Source organism: Mustela nivalis (assembly GCF_964662115.1).
Source record: "Mustela nivalis genome assembly, chromosome: 1".
NCBI lineage: Eukaryota > Metazoa > Chordata > Mammalia > Carnivora > Mustelidae > Mustela > Mustela nivalis.
In genome coordinates, this window is record NC_139020.1 from 66,492,329 (window position 1) to 66,515,840 (window position 23,512).

Below are 23,512 nucleotides of genomic sequence, written 5' to 3' on the forward strand. Positions count from 1 at the left end.
AACCAATCGTTGACATGACCATGCTCCATTGAGTTAACCATGGTGACTGTTGAAAATAAAGCCACCATATATGTATAGGTCTATTTCTTTCTTTTTTTTTTTTTTTTTTGAAGGTCTTCTTTTTTTTTTAAATTAACATATAATGTATTATTAGCCCCATGGGTACAGGTCTGTGAATTACCAGCTTTACACACTTCCCAGCACTCACGATAGGTCTATTTCTGAACCCTTATTGTGACCCATTTTTTTTTCATGTCTACCCTTATCCCTACTTTAATTATTATAGTTTTATACTAAGTTTTGAACCCAGGGAGTGTTAGTACTCAACACTGTATTTTTCCCCAAAAAATTTTCCTAGTTTTTCCAGGCTTTTTTAATTTCCATATAAATTTAAGATCAATTTGTCAAATTCAACACAAAAATCTAATAGACTGTTGACTGGAATTAAATTGAATCTATAGGACAATTTATAGAAAACTGCCATCACAATAACATTGTGCCTTCTAATAAATTAACATGGTAAACCTCACATTTACCTAAGTATCTTCGATTTCTTTCAGGATTGTTTTAGAATTTTCAGTAAAGTCTTGCATATACTGTTGAATTTATCCCACATATTTCAGGTATTTTGATGTTATCATAATGGTTTTATTTTTACTCCATTCACTAATTACTAGCATACAAAAATCCAACTGATTTTTACAAATTAACTTTATATGGGCATGGGGCACCTGGGTGGCTCAGTAGGCTAAGCCACGGACTTTGGATCGGTCATGATCTCAGGATCCTGGGATCCAACCTGGCTCTACACTCATAAGGGAGTCTGCTTTTCCCCTCTCCCTCTTCCACTTTCCCAACCCCTGCTTGTGCTCTCTCTCAAATAAATAAATAAAATCTTAAAAAAAAAAAAAAACTTTTAGTTATTTGTTCTAGTAGTTGTTTCGTAGAATCGAAATTATTTTTTATGTATAAGATCATGTCATACGTGAATAAAGTTTTCTTTTTGAGGTCAGGGCTGATTACAAAGGGTATGAAGTAAACTTCTGGGATGATATGGTCATGATTCATATCTATGTTGTGATGTAGGTTATAGGACTCTGTGCATTTGCCAAAACTTATACAAATATACATCTTAAAAGGGTTAATTTTATTGTATATAAATAGTACCTCAATAAATTGCCAAAATACAAGATAATTTAAACAATAATACTCAAACTGCTCTTGTTCTTTCATAGTTTCAGGTACATTCAATCAATGGTTTACTGTTTCGAATTGAAGCTATTAAAACCTAAAGCATAGCACAATTCCAAGACTTTATGGCATATTCACAATGACAAACTAGGATATACATCAGTTGGGTTTTTTTAATCCCATTTTTGCTCCTATTTTTATGAAAAAAGACCATTTTAGCAAATAATCATAAGGATGATGTTATTTAATTAACAATATCTGGTGGAAACTTTTCAGTAATAGAAATGTTAACAGAAAATTTTGTAACACTATTTTTTCAATTAATATGGCAAGATAAGGGCGCCTGGGTGGCTCAGTGGGTTGGGCCACTGCCTTCGGCTCAGGTCATGATCTCAGGGTCCTGGGATCGAGTCCCGCATCGGGCTCCCTGCTGAGAGGAGAGCCTGCTTCCTCCTCTCTCTCTCTCTCTCTACCTGCCTCTCTGCCTACTTGTGATCTCTGTCAAATAAATAAATAAAATCTTTAAAAAAAAAATTTAAAAAAAATATGGCAAGATAATTGACTAGTATCTAAAAGATAACTAATAATTAATGTTTCTTTACCTGTATATCGGGATTTGAAGGAATCAATGTATCATTTTCTTTAATGCCCATCTGCTCTGCCAAAGATTTAGTACCCATTCCATAAATGATTCCATAGCAAATTTGAAAAGGAGTCATCACACTCAGTAAGTAAAGTAAAGGTCATAACTACATAAACTGCAAATATAAAAAGTTGATCAGGATTGAAATTTGGTAAACATTTTATTTCATAGTGTGTCAAAGAAATGATTAGATCTGCTTTTGGTAGGTTAAATTCATAGAACCTAATATCCAGAAAACATCTTTTCTCTTTTATGCCTTTTAACAATTCTTTCAGGCTGGTGGAGGAAGGGGAAGAACATGAATAATTGTGAATGTGTGTGTTTTAAGAAACTAATCCTAGTGATTTAAAAGGGAGATTTATTTCTGACTCTTTGTCATGTATCCAGTAGTCTTCAGAGTAGCTTTCTACTCTCATAATAATACCTCATTAACTTCTGCTTAGACAAGCACCCAGGAGTCAGGAAAGAGAAGCATTACAAACATTCCTATCCTGGCTCCTGCCTAGGACAGAAGAGGAAGAGAAGGCTTCAGGGTTCGACAATAGGGAATACTTGATTGGAAATAAATATGCCTCCTGACATCCCACAATTGCAGAATTCAATTGGGTTAAACAAGTTCCTGAGGAAATTTTGGGAGTAGTAGAAGGAAATAGTCTAAACAGGTCAGTAGGAAACTATAAATTTAATAATAAGTATTTAGTTTAAATAAATAGTTAACAAGTTTAACTAGTTAAATCCTAGTTCCAAATAACCAGTTTATATCCTAGTTCCAGAATTTATAAGATTATCTTGCAGAAGCTACCTAAACTCTTATATCTTGACTTCTTCATCCATGAGAATAGTAATATCTGCATCATGGAATTGTGAAGATTACTAAATTATTACCTCTAAGTGTTCAGAAAACTAACATAAAGCAAGTTCATATAAATATCATTAAATATAATTTTAAAATATAATTTGTAAAAGATGATCATCAGAGTCCATAAGCTACTTTTAATGTGATAAAACAACTACAAGTTTTTTGTCCTTACCTGTCTTTTTTAATACATTGAGAAGGATTTTTTTTCCATCCTTTTATCTTTTCCTTTTTGGTGGTTCTACTTTTTTTTTTTTTTTTTTTACTGTTGCTTCTTTTTTAATTTTTTTTTTAGTACACAGCAGTGGCTGAGATCTCAGTCAGACCCAAGGAGTAGACGGTGCAGAGCATAAACACTATTAAGTCATGTAAGAACTTATGAAAAAGAGGCAGATATCATCAGTGGATGAGTGTTTAGATGATAAAGTCAGCATGTCTAAGTTCTGGCATTCTGAGCTCATCCTGGCTCCACCACTTATAGCTGTATGATCTTTAGCAAATTACTAACTTTTGGTGCTTCCCTTTATGCCTATTTAAAATGGCAATAATAATTGTACCTATTTCATGGGTTTATTCTGAAGGTGAAATATTGGAACATTAGTTCTTTATCCAGGGTTCAATTCTTGCTGAATGCAGGAGCCCAGAGATTATTAAACAGAGAGGGCAAAGCTGGTTTTCTAAAGAGTGGAAGAAACATGTGCTGGTGCTGAACAGGCAATGGCTGAGAGGAAGGGTTTCATGTCTAATGAGCCAGTCAAGACTTACAGCTGTGAGTAACTAGAAGTATAAATGCAAAACTAACACAGCGGGATCGTAAAAGTGGGAGTGATGGTTTTTTGTCTCAGCCAGCAATCCTATTTTTCAAAAATGGCTTCAGATTTCCCACAGACCAAGTGGCAAAAGAAGTATCAGTGTCAATAGAGGCCAGAAAATGGTATAAATGTGGCCTTTGACTTCCTCTGTGTGTAACAGTCATCCAAGAGTAAGAACTAATAAGGACCCCCTTAAAAAGTCCAAGGACAGTATAAAGTTTCACATGTGTTTAGCTAACCAATGATCTCAAAAAACAAAAAAAGCTATCAGTTATTAATTATAATCCACAGTTCAGTGATTCTTTTTCAATAAACATTTAGAGAACACCTATAAAAATAAAAATATGAAACTGTTTACAGACTAGAAAGACATTTTTTAAAATACACATACATACACATAAATAACAACTACTACCACCACGATATCTACCACTAATGTGGATGGCTTTCCTTATGCGAGCTAGCCTCAGACAAAGTCTAGCTGATTCTTTCTACTGACTCTATGAAGGAGAGTATGATGAATACCATGAGACAAGCTCAGCTGAATATGGTTTGAAAGATCCACAGATGGAGAAATCATTATTCCCCAACTGCAAATGATGAAGGCATTTTTAAAATTTTTTAAATCATTAATATTCTCATATATGCTAAACATTTCACCTGCTTTGCTTGTGGCCGCAGATCATCCCCAACAGACTCTAGCTCAATCATCTTCCGCTCAGCTGCAATACTCCTGAAAACATCGGCCCCAGTGTTTAATACTTGAATGAGGCAATGATCGTGGGATAAATGAGCCAAGATCCTCAGTTCAAGTTGAGAGTAAACAGCAGCTAATATTAAGCCACCTGAAATAGAAATGATTTGAGAAAAGCTGGTACAAAAATAAGTCCACATTTTATGCAACTGAGCAGGATGACAGAAATTTAGTTCTAACTTAGAACCATAAGATTAGAGAAGGGAGGGAATACTGAAGGGGAGGAAATCAGAGAGGGAGACAAACCAGGCTCTGGACTCCACGAAACAAACAGGGTTACAGAAGGAGAGGGGTTGGGAGATGGTATAACCGGATGATGGGTACTAAGGAGGACACGTGTGGTGAAGAGAGCCATGCAACTAATGAATCATTGAACATTACATCAAAAACTAATAATGTACTATATGTTGGCTAACTGAACATAAAAAAAGACATTATGTGCCCAAAAGTTAAAATCTTGCTCTTAATGTGATGCAATTCAGTTCTGTAACTTAGATAATTTTTTTTCTGTTCAGTTTTCAAGTATATGTAATATGTGTAAAGCCACCCCTGACTTCTGCCCCTTAAACCACTATGCTAGTGCTTTCCTCAATGTTTCTGTAGCATTTGACACATAATCTAAAATGGTTCTTTCGTGCCTCTCCCACATAGCACAGAGCCATTAGGGATGGGATACTTAATTTTCTTTTGCATTCTATGCAAACCCTTATGCATGGGGCACCTGGGTGGCTCAGCCAGTTAAGCATCTGCCCTCAGCTCAGGTCATGATACCAGGATCCTAGGATCGAGCCCCATGTCATGCTCCCTGACCAGTGGGGAGCCTCTCCCTCTGCCTGCCATTCTGCCTACTTGTGCTCTCTCTCTCTTCAAATAAATAAAGAAAACATTAAAAAAAAACAAAAAAAACAAAACAAAACAAAAAAAAAACCTTGCACAGTTCCGATACTTCATAGCTCCTTAAATAGTTGTTGAATGAATGAATGAAGAAACTGGTTTGCAATGTGTGCACATTGTAAGTGGGCTGGAGAGAAACATGTGCTCTGCTTTGACAATAAAAACATTCAGTGGACTGTGGAGTGGATTCTGAGAAACAAACTGAGGGTTTTGGAGGGGAGGTGGGTGAGGGGTTAGGTAAGCCTGGTGGTGGGTATTAAGGAGGGCACGTATTGCATGGAGCACTGGGTGTGATGCATAAACAATGAATCTTGGAACACTGAAAAAATAAAGCCTAAATAAAAAAATTAAAAAAAAATTAAAAAGAAAAAAAGTACTCAGTGGAAACAAGGGGTTGATATGTGGAGAAGGGTTACTTAGAGGATTCAGAGGCTTACCTATGTAATGGAAATTACTGGATTAGATATATATGGCAAAAATAAAATTTAAAAGATTATGGCTAAGAAAAAAGGAGGGAAAATGTGACTGATATCAACACACACTCATTGCCATATTATAAAAAAGGAATGCTACAAATCAAGAACAAGAGAAAATATAAACAAGTAGTTCACAGAAACAACCAAAAGAACCTTAAACATACCAAAGAATGCTCAACTTCATTCACAAAAAAAGAGATGTAAACTAAAACTATAGCAAGAAACAATTTTTCTCTACTGAAAAATCCAGAAATTGGACAGTGCATTCTGTGGCAAGGCTGAGAAAGAAACACTTACTGTTATTGGGAACTAAATGGTCACTGTCCCCTATTACAATGCAATTCAACAATATCTATCAAAATTGATCAGGTTTACTCTGTGACTCAGCAAATCCATAGTTTGTTACACAGATGACCTGCACAGAGATTAAACTGGTTTACATTCAAATTTATTTACTGATAATCACAACTTTCCATTATAAAAACATTACATGAGAAAAGATACATAACAGTGTATCTGGAGTCTTTACTTTTGTGTGAGAATAGAGGAAGAAAATATATATTCATATTTGCTTACCTCTGCATAAAAAATACTACAGGAATATATAAGAAACTCATATAGGAGGTCATCTAGAAGAGCTGTAGACAATAGGATAGCTAGGACATGGAAGGAAGCAAACTTCTCAATACATACCTTTCATATACTTTGATTTTGAAACTATGTAGAATGAATGAACAACTTAAAAATATATAATAATATAAAACAAATTACCACAACTTTTATGGCCTTCCTGCCATAAATAAGAAAAAAACTGACAAATCTGTTTTTAGGTGTTGGAATAGACAGTGCAGGACTACAGTCTCTAAGAAGCAGGGAGGAGAAAGGAGACAAGGGGAGCCATGCAACTCTCTCAGTTTTCTGAAAGGAGGAATTTACCAGAACACATTGCAAGGAAGAAGAGATGAAACAAAGCACTATGTTCTGAGCTGAGGAAGCAGAGACTAGAGTTTATGCCTACCGAGGAGGCTAGAATTTTGTGGTAATTTGACCAAGTACTAAAGGAGCGAGAAAGTTCAGAAAACCAGGCAAAAAACAATACTAAAGAAATAACTACTACCAAAGAAACATCCACCATCACATAGTTGTCAGCTGATCAACTACTTGAATAATAACCTCTTGAATGTTGAGAGATGTTCAAGCTGTGACCAGACCGAGTAGACAGACCCTGTTAAGACGCTGAGCACCAAGTAGAGACCTCAACAAGGCCACAGTTTACAATCAGGGCTAATCTGGCCCTAGAAAAAAAGCCACTTTAAACATTTGCTAACAAAGTTTTAAAAATCACAAAATGACCAAGCTGAATGTGAAAGTAATCATCTGCCAGAAGAAAATGTTACTAATGAAGACTACAAAATCCCAAGTCAATAATGTAGCAACCATTATGCCCAGCACACAATTAGAAAAAAAAAATACCAGACATAAGAAGAACCAGGAAAATGTGACGCTGAGCAGGAGAATATTTAATCAATAGAAAAATGACCCCCAAATTAAGAGATGATGGAATTTTAAATAGCTACCATAGATAATGTTCAGGAGTTTAAAGAAGCACGCATATAATGATGTAATAAATAGTGAATTGCTATAAGATAATAAAAATCAGACAAAAAATCAAATGAAAATTCTGAAACTAAAAATACAATATCTGAAATGTAAAATTCACTAGAAGGATAAGACAGCAATTAGACACTGTAGAAGAGAAATCCATGAACATTTAACAGTCAGTAGAAAATATACATTGTAGCACAGAATAATAAAAAAAAAAGAGGGAGAATAAAAAAGAAAAAAGTTTCAGTGACCTATGGAACAATACCAAGTGGTATTACATATGTATATTTGGAGCAAACTGTGGAACAATACCAAGTGGTATTACATATGTATATTTGGAGCAACAAGAAGAAAGGAGAGAGGAGAGAAAAATGAACAAAAAATATTACAAGTGGACATCTAGGTGGCTCAGTCATTTAAGAGTCTGACTCTTGGTTTCAGCTAAGGTCATGATCTCGTAAGTCATGGATCAAGTCCTGCATGGGGCTCTGTGCTCAGCAGGGGAGTCTGCTTGATGATTCTCTCCCTCTGCCCACCCCCATGCTTGTGCGCGCTCTCTTTCTCTCTTTCTAAAATAAATAATCTTTTTAAAAAATTATAAGAGGGGAGCCTAGGGGGCTCAGTTGGTTAAGCACCTGCCTTTGGCTCAGGTAATGATCCCAGGGACCTGGGATTGAGCCCCACATTGGGCTCCCTGTTTGGCGTGGAGACTGCTTCTCCCTCTTCCTCTGCTGCTCTCTCTCTCTCTCTCAAATAAATAAATAAATTCTTTTTAAAAATTAAAGATATGAGGAAGTGGTGATGCAACATGGAGGCTTAAGTGGGTAGGAGAAGAATAAATGAAACAAGATGGGATTGGGAGGGAGACAAACCATAAGTGACTCTTAATCACACAAAACAAACTGAGGGTTGCTGGGGGGAGGGGGTTTGGGAGAAGGGGGTGGGATTATGGACATTGGGGAGGGTATGTGCTTTGGTGAGTGCTGTGAAGTGTGTAAACCTGGTGATTCACAGACCTGTACTCCTGGGGATAAAAATATATGTTTATAAAAAATAAAAAGTTAAAAAATAAATAAATAAATAAATAAATAAATAAAATTAAAGAATATAAAAAATTAAAAATTTACAAGAAATAATGGTTGAAAATGTTTCAAATTTACTGAAAAATATAAGCACACATATTTAAAAAAAAAAAAACTAGGCCAACTTAGGATATCCAGCAAACTCAAAAGTCTTAGAGGCAAAGCATGAAAAACTACCCAAAGAGTCTCAATAACAAAATTTAAAAAGCATCCAGGGGAAAGTTGGTTGTATTATGCTTAGAGGAGGAGCAAGAAAAATGACGGTGTACTTCTCAATAGAAATAATACAAACCAGGAGCTAATGGAAATATATATTTAAAGTGCTGAAGGAGAAGGACTGTACATCTAGAAATCTAAGTCACATAAAATTATCTTTCAAAAGTGAGGATAACAAAAGAAATCTAGAGACATGGGAATACTGGGATAAACCACTGTCAGTATAACTGCATTATAAGAAATCTTAAAGGAAGTACTCTGGAGGAAGTACTTCAAGATTCCTTGAATTACTCCAAGAAATGAAAAGTGCCGGAAATGGTAAAAAGTGGACAGGTAGAAAAGACACTTTTTTATTTCTTGCTTTCTTTGAAAGATAATAGACTTTTTAAGGCAAAAATAATAACTGTATGGTAGAGTTTATAAATCATAGAAATTAAATCTATTATGTAAGAGGGGAAATAGAAAAAAACTTTACAGATGAAGTGGTATAAGATTATTTAAAGACAGTACGTGATGGAATACATATATACGTATTGAATACTCTGAAATATCTAAGATAGTTAAGAAGACGATAGAGGAAATAAGAAGCACAATAAAAATGGTCACTTAAAGCTTTAAAAAATAAAGAACAGATAGAATAAAACACAAATAACAAGACAGTAGAGTTAAACCAACTGTATGCCAATGATTACTTTAGATGCCAATGGACTAAACACTACATTTATTTTATTTTTTTAAGATTTTATTTATTTTACAGACAGAGATCACAAGTAGGCAGAGAGAGAGGAAGGGAAGCAGGCTCCCTGCTCAGCAGAGAGCCCGATGTGGGGCTCGATCCCAGGACCCCGGGATCACGACCTGAGCCAAAGGCAGAGGCTTCAACCCACTGAACCACCCAGGTGCCCCTAAACACTACATTTAAATGACAGAAATTTTCAGATTTAATCCATATATGTTTAATTTCAATGAACTTAAAAAAATTTTTAAAAGCAGTATAAAATTGGTCATGTTAAACACAATTTTATTGTTTAAGTAAGAATAAATTGATGAATGAACAGATAAAATAAAGTATATACATATAATCAAATATTATTCAGCCTTAAAAAGAACTGAAATTCTTTTTTTTTTAAGATTTTATTTATTTATTTATTATTTATTTGACAGAGAGAGAGAGATATCACAAGTAGACAGAGAGGCAGGCAGAGTTGGGTGGGGGGAAGCAGGCTTCCCACTGAGCAGAGAGCCAGATGCAGAGGAATCAAGCAGAGGACCCTGGGATCATGACCCGAGCCGGAGACAGAGGCTTAATCCACTGAGGTAGCCAGGCACCCAAAAAGAATGGAAATTCTGACATATACTACAACATGGATTAATCTTGAAGACATGATGCAAAGAGAAATAAACCAGACACAAAAAGACAAATACTGTATAATGCACTTATAGTAGATACCTCAAGTAGTCAAATTCACAGAGACAGAAAGTAGAATGGTGGCTGCCAGGGACCGGGGGCTGATGGGAGGGAGAGTTACTCTTCAATAGAGAGTTTCAGTTGTGGAAGATGAAAAAGTTCTGGGGATGGATGGTGGTGATGGATGCACAAACAACCATGATGGGTACTTAATGCCAGAGAACTGAACACTTAAAGATGGTTACAATGATATAGTGCTGATAGTTTACACTGAGAGAGCAAAATGGAAAATTACCAACCAGGTGACACTGCCACGGACCTTGATTCCCCCTTAGAATATTTTCTGACAGAATTAAAACCAATTCAGATAGTTAGCTGCACTCACCCAGACCTGCCAACCAGCAGAAGATAAAGGGACAAATTCATATAGAAATAGTAGGGGTGATTTAGGAGTTAGATCCTGACTTCCAAATGTCTCATGACTAGAGTTTATTGAGTTCAATCTTTCATGAAAGGCCTGTTGTCTGGAGTACTAAAGAGAGGTTAGGCAAGAGAAGGGCAGCCTTGGGGGTTACCCCTGCAATAGAAAACAGTGGTATGGAGAGGATAGAAGCAAAAGAGCAAAGCAAGTCAGAGAAACAAGAAAATTGTGCCCTTTGAGATCAAGGGAGGACAGAAATTGATGAAACGGAGGGTTAATTAACAGTATAAGTGCTGTACAGAAGAGTCTGCACAAGAGTCTGTCAAAGAGTACAAGGACTAATGAAATCTGCTGGACTTTGCAAAAAAGTTTACAATCGCTTTGGAAGGCATGGTTTCTGTAGACTGTTGCTGACAAGCATATACCACAAGAGTTTTCCACAGAGCAGATCATGAGGACAATGGTGACTGACAACCTGGCTACACAAAGGTAAAAACAGGTTACACCAAAGAGAGGAAAGATGGAGGGACCAATGCATACTTCTGAGTCTTATTCATAATGCAGGCTTTATCAGTGCTTTGAAAACCATTTCTACAGCAATGAGAAGTTCAAAAAACCATCTATCACCTTACCTGGAAAGGGCACAAAAACATGCCGCATGCAGACTGAAAATGGCATTCCTCTGTCTGGGGTTCTCTCCTCCATCTATGCCTACTATCCACAGTTCAGGCCACGACTCTTTATCTCTTCCTCCGTCAGTCAAACAATTTCAGCAGCTAGACATGAAGCAGTCTCAAATATATGAGGAAGGTCTCATTTTTCAGTGAAGTCAACAGTTTCATCTAGGAAACTTAAAAACCTTATCGTTTGAAACTCACTTTAAAGCTTAACATAGATACTAGATTTTCTTTTTTTTTTTTATAATTTTTTATTTTTTATAAACATATATTTTTATCCCCAGGAGTACAGGTCTGTGAATCACCAGGTTTACACACTTCACAGCACTCACCAAAGCACATACCCTCCCCAATGTCCATAATCCCACCCCCTTCTCTCAACCCCCCTCCCCCCAGCAACCCTCAGTTTGTTTTGTGAGATTAAGAGTCACTTATGGTTTGTCTCCCTCCCCATTCCATCTTGTTTCATTGATTCTTCTTCTACCCACTTAAGCCCCCATGTTGCATCACCACTTCCTCATATCAGGGAGATCATATGAAATCTTGCCATTTGCGACAACATGGATGGAACTAGAGCGTATCATGCTTAGTGAAATAAGTCAAGCAGAGAAAGACAACTATCATATGATCTCCCTGATATGAGGAAATGGTGATGCAACATGGGGCTTAAGTGGGTAGGAGAAGAATAAATGAAACAAGATGGGATTGGGAGGGAGACAAACCATAAGTGACTCTTAATCTCACATAGATTTTCTTTTTTAGCAAATATTTAATTAAACAAAATAAGGCATTTCTGTAACAGCTTTTGCCACAAACTGCTTCTGAAAAAATTACTGACATTTATCTCAAGTCAACAAATCTTTTTGACCATATCTAACATAAATTATCTATGCTTTTCCTTCCCATCATGTGAATTTGGGGAGGGCAGAGGGGGAGAGGCTTTTGACATAGTTAAACTCTTCTCTGTAGCATTTGAGTTAGAAAAGCACATCATACTGATTAATTAGTGGTCCAGGTTTTCAGTCTTTCACCATCAACTAGCTTTTTTATAGACAGACTCAGGATTTTAAATGGATATTACCTAGAAATGTGTATGCCCAGAACAGAAAATTAAACTAACTTCATTATTTTTTCCACTAGTCTTATTTTGAGGCTTTCATACTCACAAAAGTATATAACACAAATACAGAGAAATAGCATCTACCTGTTCATGGGAAGTAGGGCTTGGGAAGGTAGGCACTCTCCTACTAGTATTGTCATTTTGATCTCAAAATCTCTTGGCACATTCTGAATATTTGGTTCTGTAAAGGCTATTCATCCTAAAATCAAAGAGAATGAAGACAGAAAATTGAGATGTTTGAGGGGATCTGACATTTATTTTCACAGTAATTACATTTCTGAATTATGCATTTTCACCAATGCTAAACTAAATTTGTATTTAAATGTTTTTCATTATGTTCATGCATCTAACAAGGATAAAATAAGTACAAGACCAATCCCAATGTAAGTGAATATATGCATCAACTGCAATAGAATGTTTTACATTAACCTAGCTCTCTAGGTGAGAGAGCTAGATGAGAAGCCCATGATGAGAAGTAATTCGATAGGCTGAACTAGTTCTGTGCTAAAATGAATACCAGCTGTCAGCACTATATGACTGTTAGCAGGGGTATTAATGAGTAAAAACTATTCAAATGGATCCTAGGAAAAATGACTGTCAGAAACCTTCAAAATTCAGGAATACACAAGACACAGAGAGAGGATCTGCAGCAAAAGAGCAATGGACTGCTGGAAAGGGATAACCCAGGGCCCAAGGGGCCAGCTAATCTGTAGAAGATGGAGTAATGAGAAGTGATGACTAGAACATCACTTGCCGGACGTCACCTGGCCACTTTCCTTTATCACCATCCTCACTAAACAAGAGAACCAGTGGTAGCACTGACAAAGCTAGAGACTAGAATCAGATTAATGAACTTTCTAGGAAAGAAAAAGCTCTATGTTTTAATGCTTATAGCCTTTATTCTCCCCCCCAAATATTTTACAGATTATTTATTTATTGGTTGAATTTTTCTGAAACACGAAAGCATTATTCAAAGAGTCTGGGGGAACTGGTTTTGTTATTATAACTGATTTTGTTATTACAGTTTTACAATACATATATAGCAACACAAAATCTTCTGTTTTATAATATACTTTTCATTGTAATGGCTCTCTACCAGCTAGTATATATAATTACATCTTCTTTTGATGAGTCAGACATTTTAGGTACCTCGGATACTCTTTTTCTGAACAAACCCCTGATATATGTCCTTGTTATTTAGCTTTTAAGAAAAATTAGTGCTCAATGAATGGTAGATATTAATATACTTCTTACCATTAAATGTCCTTCTCAATGTTTATAAAACTAGCTGACAGCAGAAGGCGTTCAAGTCTCTTGCTGCCTCAGCACACTGTCTTGTTTTCTATAATAATATTTAATATTCAGGTTATTTTTTGAATTAATGAGACTAACACTAGCAGACAAGATGGCAAAAATAAATTCTAAAACATGAATGTAACATCATGGAGATGAATTCTAATGAAATGGCTTTGCTTTGCTTAGGTAGGCTTGTATTTCCAAAATATTCTTTAAAGGAAGGAATAGTATGGTGAAAACCAATCAGAAAAAAAGGAATTGATTACTTTCTTTCTACTTTATAAGCAACAGATAAATGCAACACCTTTAGAAACTCCAGGCTGGTTTTGGTTTTTAACCAAGGATTTATTTTATGTAAGTTTGCATCATTAGCATATATCTCAAAATGAGATTTAAACACCAACAGGGCAAGAAATGGCTATGGTGATCTAAGAGCTTAGCTAAATACGGAAGAAGGAAAAGAGTTTGTTTAGAACAGGCAACAAACAGCACAGAAAAAAAAGCAACTCCTCCTGGTGCCTCCTTCTGTAATAACAGCAACAGCTGGTAAGGAGCCCGCACAAAGTGCTCTGCTCTATTCGAAACACTTGAAATGTATTAGCCTATTTAATCCTCAGCATGCCCTGGTGAAGTGAGACTATTATTACTGTGTTTTACACAGGAGGACACTCAGGCACAAAGCTACCTTGAATAAAGATTCAAAACTTGTAAAAGCCAGATATCAAAGCCCACATTCTACACTGCCAACCTAAACTGTCTCTCTGATGAGAAATAATGCTGTCCTTTATTCTAATGCACATTACATTTGGCAGATACTTAGCTTTGCACTGCCTAACACAAGAATGCTTTCTTCCTTACTAGGTTAGGTTACTCATACCCATTCCAAGAGTGCTACAAGATACCCAAAAGACTCTACAGCTCTTTTCTGGTTAAGTAAAATAAGACACTTATCTATTACACAGATGCTCTCCAGAATTACCTAGATTCATCAGACTCTTGGGAGGTTCAGGAGAGGGTCTGGACTGAAATTAGATGACTAACTCAAATAAGTATTGATCTGAAGCACAGTCGCAGACATTCTAGTTACTCTATATAGTACTTGAAAGCTGGAACTCTAACTAAATCTCATCTCTGCAAATAGTATCCATCTATATTCTGGATGTAGAATGTGTTACATAAATGTTTATAGAACTTCACAGAATCCAATGATCAACACTTGAATTCCTCGGTCATCAAAGCAAATATTATATATGAAAAGTTTTCTTTCAAAATTGAGTATTATCCATATTTAAGATTTCTCATTACCTGTAGTAGTGTGTGACTGTGATACAGGATAGATTCTTTCCATTCCAAGAAAAAGATTTAGATGCTTTTCCCGCTGCAGAAGAAAGACCACTTTAGTAATAGCATTAGTGATTCTTCTCCACTCTAATATCAAGCCTGGAAAATGATGTAATCCCTTTAATTTATTTAAAACATCTTGCCAAAGAAATATAATGAAGTAAGATCAAATTCTTGTCCAAATCCCATACCAAACTAGACTCTCCCTTTGGTAAATAATATAATCTCAAAACTAAATTTGTTAACTCCTATATCTATAACTCAAAATTACGCTTTGGGTTTTTGCATCCCCATAATGATAAAACTATAGCAACTATGGATGGTAAAATGCAAACATGTTAATGCCAAATAATATCAATTTAGATCTACTTTTTAAAAAAAAGACGTCAACTTAACAAGGTACTATAACTGCCCAGTCTCACACCAGCCAAGAATCTATATCGTGGCTTTCCTTTGTCTATATTTTCTTCCTCTCTTCTCATGTGATTGGAAGTTTCTCATTCTTTTCCTTTTGCCCTAATACTTTGATCATTTCCACATCAAGAAAGTCAGAAGACATTCATCTTTAAAACTCTGAACTTTCTATGCTACAGAGTTTGGGTAAACTGTGAAGAAACAGGAACTTGTGAGGTTAGAGGGCAAGATAAAACAAAAAGTTTTGTTACAGAATGAAACTGTGGAAACTTCCCTAGGGCAGGTAAGTCATAGTTAATGACAGTAAGGTCAAAATGGCAACTTGAACTGCTCTTTCCTTACCTGTTATGGTGATACTTTCTATCCTTATTATTTCACTAAAAATTCATTCAGTAAAAATGTCACAATAAGCACTTTCTCTCTTCTCTCCTAAGCATACGGTTTCCATGGATTGTAATTTACACTTTCACTTTGAAATTAGTAGACTAGATTCTTAAACTCATGGAAAATTTTTGCCCTATAATTGAAAAATGTATATAAATATTGCCCTATAATTGAAAAAAAAATGTTTATTTGTAATGGCTTGTTCTTTCTTTTTTTAATTCTTCCACATCTTTGTTCATGTTCCTATACTATTCAAATTATATTACACTTGAAGTCCAAGAGTATCAGATGCCAATAATTAAATAATGTCTGTGGGTCTGAGTTCATATACCATTATACTGTTTTAATGATAGGAAGGACACAACTGCTAAATAAGATTTTGGTCATTTTCCATGATGGAATGTCTCTGCAGTTTTTGCAGTGAGCCGAAACACAAACTAATTTGTTTTAATCTGGATACATTCAAATGATGGGCTATGCTAGGTCTTGACTTCATCAGCTTTCTTTCAAGACATCAGAGTGCTAAAAGTAAATCAAATTCTGCCCTGCAGCTGTCCTGAAGAGTACCTTACTAGTGCTGAACTGTTTTCCCAGCTTTAGCTTGTGCCCATTGTCATTCCCTCTCTGGTAGAACCCAAAGTTTTCTTGCTGCCTTGGTTTTGTACTTCTCCATTTGGTGGCAACTTCAGTTCCAAAAATAAAACCTGCAAGAAATTAATGCTTCTTTAGTCAAGAATCAAATCACAAGCATTGTCATTCACATAACATTTTTAAAAGTTATTTGAGAAAATCCATACAATTCAACACGGGTTGTGAGAACTTTTTATAACACATTAAATTACCACATTCAATAAATAATGACAATGAAAATTTGATGTCAAGTAGGCAATCTATAAACTAATGTAGGCACTATAAGATTAATATCAATTAGCGGCTTTTAAAAAGTCAAGAACACAGGAATGTACACACTGTGTCCCCCCATATGGAGAGAATCAAGACCAGGCCTCTAGAGATGGATGCCTGAAAACCCAACCAAGGGTTAGGGTTAGGGACTAGGGGTATGGCAGAACTGCTCTTTGGGTTCTGGGGCAACCTACTGGAGTCTGGGGGGTGCTGAGGGCAGGGCTCAGGTTGAGTTTTATTTATCACTGAACAAGTGATAAATAAGCTACTGACATTGAGACTTTAGGTTTCTCTGAGGACTGTGAACTCTCTTAAGTACCCTTTAATGTGGTAACTAATCAACATGTTTGCTCGATCATTTAAGCCTCAGTAAAGACCAACATGGGAGCCTTTGTGGCTATTATATGATCACAAAAATCAGAGAACACTGATGTAGAAAGAGATAGAAAAAGCCATCTACTCCCACCACAGTAAGGCTAGACCCTATGAAACCCTGGACAAAAAAGTCAGGGAAAGGTGGCCAACCCAATGCAGAAATCAATAATGACAGCTAAGGGAGCTAATGAGGACCTACTGAAGAAACTAAGCCTACACAGGACAGGATCCAGGTACTGGGGCAAAAGGAAGTTCCCATGTATACCTAAAATCACTAGCTCAATTTAAAACTCAAGGCTATTCAGAATACTATCTACTACTTCCATTCATTCATTTATGTACCTTGAGTGGGCTTAGTAAACCTTGGATTATTTTCCCACTTAATAATCCTAAAAATTAAGAACATTTGCATTATTTAAGAATCTTTATTGGCCACAAGTTGGGCAAGGGGTAGAAGGAAAGATAGGCCTGTATCTGTTATCTGTATCTGTTATTCTGTAGAATAACAGTGATGATAGAAACAAAGATCTGGTTCAATTTTAAGTAGTAGGAATAACTGGAATCTTAGGTATGAAAGATACTGAGGCTTGCTATGGATGTTAATAACTATTTTTCCCAAGAATTGTGTTATAGAAGGCTGCATGTGTAGGGATCAGGGATGTCATAAATAACAAATAAAATTACAAGATGTTTAGTTAAAATTTGAACTGCATGGGGCATACTTATATTAAAATATTGTTCATTGTTGGGGCGCCTGGGTGGCTCAGTGGGTTAAAGCCTCTGCCTTCAGCTCAGGTCATGAACCCAGAGTCTTGGGATCGAGCCCCGCAACGGGCCTCTGCTCAGCAGGGAGCCTAATTCCTCCTCTCTCTCTCTCTCTCTCTCTCTCTCTGCCTGCCTCTCTGCCTACTTGTGATCTCTGTCAAATAAAATAAATAAAATCTTTAAAAAAAATTATTCATTGTTTCGGGGCGCCTGGGTGGCTCAGTGGGTTAAGCCGCTGCCTTCGGCTCAGGTCATGATCTCAGGGTCCTGGGATCGAGTCCCGTATCGGGCTCTCTGCTCAGCAGGGAGCCTGCTTCCTTCTCTCTCTCTCTCTCTCTGCCTGCCTCTCAGTGTACTTGTGATTTCTCTCTGTCAAATAAATAAATAAAATCTTTAAAAAAAAAAAAAAAAAAAAATTATTCATTGTTTATCTGAAATTCAAATTTATCTGAATGTCCTGTATTTTATCCAGGCAACTCTAGTACAGATATCAAAGAGCATATAAATGCCAGGAGAGGAAAGAGAATCTAATAATTGAATAGAAAAATGAAACATTATTTTTCAAATAGCAATAAATCAACAAACCCAGGAAGAGAGATCTACCATAATTAGGACAACTCAAAAATCTCACCTTAATATTTATAAGTTCTTATCTTAGATTCCTGTTTTTGGTGAAACCTTCAGAATTAACTGTGAAAACTTCATATAAATTACCTCTCCAATTCTCAGTGAATACATCTGTGAAATGAGGGGGTTGAATTGGATGAGGGTAAGAGGCACTAATATTTATTGAGCACTTACTATGTGTCAGCCATCATGCTGGAAGCTTTAACATGTGTCATCTCATGTCATATGTACAATAATTCTGTGACATTTCTGAAAAGTTTATACCAGTTGGAGAAACTTGCTTCAAGTTACATGACCATAATGTAGAAAAATTAAGAATTAGAAACCATAGTCTTCTAACTCAAATGTCATTTTTCTTTTTCTCTAATTCATGCTTCCTCTAGACCAGGGATCAGCAAACTTTTCCTAAAAAGAGCCAGATAACAGATTTTCTCAGCTTTGCGGGTTTTACTGTCACAAATTCTCAGTTGTGCCACTACAGACCAAAAAGAGCCATAGACAGTAAGTAAATGAACAAGTACGATTATGCTCCAATGAAATTTTATTTACAAAAACAGGTGGCAGAACAAATATGGCCCACAAGCTGTAGTTTGCCGATCCCCACTCTAGGCCAGTGCCATCCAAAAGAACTTTTTGCAATAATGAAATTGTTCTATATTTGCACTCTCCATTATGGTAGCCACTTACCACATGTGATTATTGAACATTTAAAATGTGGCTAACACAACTAAGGCACTGAACTGATATTTAAATTAATTTTAATTAAGTTAAATTTTTTAATTTATTTTTAAAGATTTTATTTATTTATTTTGTTAGAAAGAGAGAGAAAGAGCACAAGCAGGGGGAGCAGCAGAGTCAGAGGGAGAAACAGACTCCCTGCTGAGCAAGGAGTCTGATGCAGGGCTAATCCCAGGACCCTGGTATCATGACCTGAATCAAAGACAGAGGCTTAACTGACTGCATCACCAGGTGTCCCAATTAATTCAAATTTAAATAGCTATAAGTGGCTATATAACAGTTCTAGAGGATTAGTACTATCCTGCCCAGTTCAAAGATTCCCCTTAAAATTACCAAGGATTAACAAGTCAATATGTGAAACTGTTAGATTACCTTAAATATAACTTCCCTTTTAGAATGAAGACCTAAGAACAAGCCATTAACATCAAAGGCCTTTTATTCTGGCCCAGAGTTTGGTCTAGGTCTATGGCCTTAGTATCTGAATCACAGAGGGATGGATTTCTGCCTTTGCCCTACTTGTGCTGAAATCCAGAGATCCTCTGTTTTTCATAAGGTCCCTATGTAATTTTATGTGCAGTCAGTTGGGTATTGGATGGGGAGTTCCGAGCTAAAGAACTCAAAAGAAAAAATTAAACAAAACAAACAAACAAGCAAAAAACAGCACTTCTGAATTCCATACAAATGTACCCTGTGATTCAGAAAAACAAAAATTCCTCATTTTTTAAAAAATATAACACTGTGGCTTTTTAAAAAGGGCATTTTTTTTATGAGTCTACATAACATTTACTGAACTTTTACTATGAGATGGGCATTATTCTAAGTGTTTTACATTCATCATTTTTTATTCCTCACAACAATTCTGAGGTATTCCTATCATAACCCAGTTTACTGATGTAGAAATTGAGATACAAAGAGTTGATGGATTGTTCCAGGTTATAGGGTTAATAAATGGAGGAGATGGGATTCAAACCCATGAAGTCTGGCTTGAAAGCCTATGGTCTTCACAACATGCTACATTACTGAATTGCATCTACAAGTCACCTGAACTTCAATGCTATCAAGTATAAGCACCCACCCTATATTTGTAACCATTCCACAAGAACCCAGACATCCTTTGTGGACTGTGGTGGGGAGAGGAAAGAATAGATCACCAACCTCTGAAAATAAATATAAGAATAAAGTGTGTCCAAATTTAAGTTAAGTTTATAAAATCTTATTTAGGTTTTAAAAAGCAAACAATCCCAAAAATCCTTTTTCAGTAAAAATTGAGAAAAATATCTAATTTTATTGTCAAAAAAGGGATTTTAGGGTATGGAAGGGGTGAGAGTTCATGAAATTACTAACTTCATGGAGAAACAACTACATTGTTATATAACAATCACTATGGATCTTTTGTTCAACAAATATTTAGAGTACCTCCTCTGTTCTAGGCAGATCTCATGGAGTATACCTTCTAGGAGGCTTTTTTACTAACTTCTATTCTCATAAACACAGATATAATTTATAAATTAGATGCTAGAATACTCTATCTCCAAAGCACTCTGATAACTAAAATTTTTTTGAACTGTGTTCTTCGGTATCTTTGGTGTTTAGGCAAACACATTTAGGAAATACACACACACACAAATAATTTTTAACTCTAAAATTCCCCATTCCCTTGATACCACGTTGGCGATGTCTTCTGAACTGGTGAAGGAAAAACTGTGTCCAGCTAGTTGATAGGCCTGAGTCTCAGATTGCATCCAGCTTGGCTTGCATTACGTGTTTCTGAATTTCACATTCTGTGGTACTAAAGCCAATTCCATTTAGCTCTAGCAAGGCCAAGCAGTACCGAGGGGGAATTTCCACTTTACAAAAAATATCTGGAAGAAAAAAAAAAGAAAACTAAAACATTAATTCACCAGTAAAGTGACTAGATCAACACTATCATCTAAACACACGGAATTTTTCTAGGCAAATTCAGAGATGCTACTGAAGTTATTCTTCGTGATCCAGTCTCATGAGGAACACTCTCAGGCCAACAAGAAAAGGCATAAAAGTACTTCCTAAATCTCTACTTCAGTACTAGACTACTACACTTGTCTACATAAAAAGCAGAAAAACTGGCAGTCTTGTGACTAGTCTGTACTACAAGAAATTGCATTTCTCCCAAGACAATGGTTCCGCTTCTACTCTTGGCAAGAGCATGAAAACCAAACTTATTTGCTAAATTGATTACAATGAGTTAATATCCTGAAATTATTTCCAATATTCCTGGTTCCATGGTATGAATGCTTGCACAAAGAATTAAAAATGGAGGTTTTTTAATTTTCCAATGCTCTTACCAAAGAATAAAGAGAAAGATTTCTAAACTAAGAATCAGAGGATTTTTCGATCTGCTGACACTTCTCAAAAGAGTAGTCATGCTTTTTAATCACAACACAATTAAGTTTGAATATTAAAAAATACAAACATACAAAATACAAACAAAACATTTCCAAATATTTGAAATTGAAAAAAATCTTCTAAATAATTTATGAGTCAAAAGTGTCATAACAAAAAATGTTAATAAGTATTTAAGATAAAATGAAAACTTTACAAGTCAAAATTTCTAAGATGTAATGCAAGTAGAGCTTTGAGGGAAATTTATAGACTTTAATACCTCAATTAGAAAAGAAAAAAATGATTTGAAAAATAATGAACTTAGTGTCATACTTATGGATTTAGAAAAAGGGATGCAAAATAAAGTCAGAACTAAAAATCAAAGGCAAAAGTTGGTTATTTGGAAAGACTGAATGATTGATAAACTTCTAATAAGATTAAACAACAAATATGGAGAAAGAAAAGACAATATAACAGATAAAGCAAAGATGTATTAAAAAAATCAGGAGGAGTCAAGAAGGTGGAGAAGTAGCAGGCTGAGACTATTTCAGCTAGCAGGAGATCAGCTAGATAGCTTATCTAAAGATTGCAAACACCTACAAATCCATCAGCAGATAAAAGAGAAGAAGAACAGCAATTCTAGAAACAGAAAACAACCACTTTCTGAAAAGTAGGACTGGCAGAGAAGTTAATCCAAAGTGACGGGAAGATAGACCCCGGGGGGAGGGGCCGAATGCCGGCAAGCGGTGGAGAAACAGAGCACAAAATCAGGACTTTTAAAAGTCTGTTCCGCTAGGGGCCACGCTCCAGAGGCTAAACCGGGGTGAAGCCCACGCTGGGTCAGCGTGACCTCAGGTCCCGCAGGGTCACAAAAGGATTGGGGTGTCTGAGTGTCGCAGAGCTTACAGGTATTAGAACAGGGAAGCCAGCTACAGAGACAGAGCCAACAGTGAGCTCCCAGCTCGGGGTAACTTGAACCGGTCACAGGCTCGGTGAGCTTGGAGCACGGTCGGAGGTCAGGCAGACGGGAGTGACTGGGCGCTGTTCTCTGAGGGTGCACTGAGGAGTGGGGCCCCGGGCTCTTGGCTCCTCCGGGCTGGAGACCAGGAGGCCGCCATTTGTATTCCCATCCTCCAGAACTCTACAGAAAGCACGGAAAGCACTTAGGGAACAAAAGCTCCCAAAAGCAAACCTGAGTAGATTACTCAGCCTGGCCCCTGGTAAGGGCGGTGCAACTCTGCCTGGGGCAAAGAAACTTAAGATCACTATAACAGGCCCCTCCCCCAGAAGATCAACAAGAAATCCAGCCAAGACCAAGACCTACCAAAGAGTGCAGTTTCAATACCAAGGAGAGCAGTAGAATTCCAGGGGAGGAGAAAGCAAAGCACGAATCATGGCTTTCTCCCTATGATTCTTTAGTCTTGCAGTTAATTTAATTTTTTTTCTTTTTCATTTTTTTCTATTCTTCTGCTAAATTTTTTTTAACTTTTACCCTTTTCTTTTTTAACGTTTTTAAACTAGTTTATCTAAAATATATATATATATTTTTATACTTTTCTTTATTCATTTTCTCTTATAATTCTTTTTTTTCCCCTTTCTTTCTTTCTTTCTGAACCTCTTTTTATCCCCTTTATCCCCCCTCATGATTTGGGATCTCTTCTGATTTGGTTAAAGCATATATTTCTGGGGTTGTTGCCACCGTTTTAGTATTTTACTTGCTCCTTTATATACTCTTATTTGGACAAAATGACAAGGCGGAAAAATACACCACAAAAAAGAACAAGAGGTAGTACCGAAGGCTAGGGACCTAATCAATACAGACATTGGTAATATGTCAGATCTAGAGTTTAGAATGACGATTCTCAAGGTTCTAGCCGGGCTCAAAAAAGGCATGGAAGATATCAGAGAAACCCTCTCGGGAGATATAAAAGCCTTTTCTGGAGAAATAAAAGAACTAAAATCTAACCAAGGTGAAATCAAAAAAGCTATTAATGAGGTGCAATCAAAAATGGAGGCTCTCACTGCTAGAATAAATGAGGCAGAAGAAAGAATTAGCGATATAGAAGACCAAATGACAAAGAATAAAGAAGCTGAGCAAAAGAGGGACAAACAGCTACTGGACCTCGAGGGGAGAATTCGAGATATAAATAACA

The 23,512-nt window shown here is 36.3% G+C and overlaps 1 pseudogene across 1 annotated transcript in view; it reads right to left on the reverse strand.

Moving 5' to 3' along the window:
* Positions 1-23,512, reverse strand: part of LOC309841103 (DNA polymerase theta-like) — a 135,048-nt pseudogene that overhangs the window by 27,470 nt on the left and 84,066 nt on the right. Inside the window, exons 15-21 of the transcript in view lie at positions 20,666-20,882; positions 16,158-16,294; positions 14,757-14,931; positions 12,240-12,345; positions 10,991-11,072; positions 4,163-4,347; positions 1,794-1,895 (exon numbers count right to left, since the gene is read on the reverse strand). The product of the transcript in view is annotated as a DNA polymerase theta-like (transcript). The remainder of the gene's footprint in view (positions 1-1,793; positions 1,896-4,162; positions 4,348-10,990; positions 11,073-12,239; positions 12,346-14,756; positions 14,932-16,157; positions 16,295-20,665; positions 20,883-23,512) is intronic.